Raw genomic sequence first — 429 nt, 5'->3', positions numbered from 1 at the left:
CTCTGATCTTTGCTTTTCTTCCAGGTTTAACCTGGCACAGGGGCCACAAGGGAGCTGAAAGCACAGAGATACCATAGCATGGGCACACAATACACTCTTGGCCAGAATGTGCATTGAGGGCCATCACCCTGGATGGGTTCCCACCTCACGTCTTCTCCAAACTCACATTAGAGCTGTCCAGCTTAGCTCAGAAGGGCAGAAAAGCTGTCAGGCACCACTAGGGGAATACAGGGTCAGAGCCTGTGTTCCTGTATTCCACGAGCCCTGCTCGTGGCTCCCCTCAACCAGGCACCATCAGCTTCCTGCAAGGGAATAGGACCCCACTGGGGCAATGAAGGGACTGGGCAGGAGCTGTGTGGAACAGGCAGCCCCTCCAAATCATAAGCCTTTATTGGTTGTCCAGAGAGAACAGGCAGAGTCACAAAGCCC

This window comes from Cinclus cinclus, chromosome Z (genome assembly GCF_963662255.1).
Source record: "Cinclus cinclus chromosome Z, bCinCin1.1, whole genome shotgun sequence".
Lineage (NCBI taxonomy): Eukaryota > Metazoa > Chordata > Aves > Passeriformes > Cinclidae > Cinclus > Cinclus cinclus.
Note: the sequence above shows the minus strand (reverse complement) of the source record.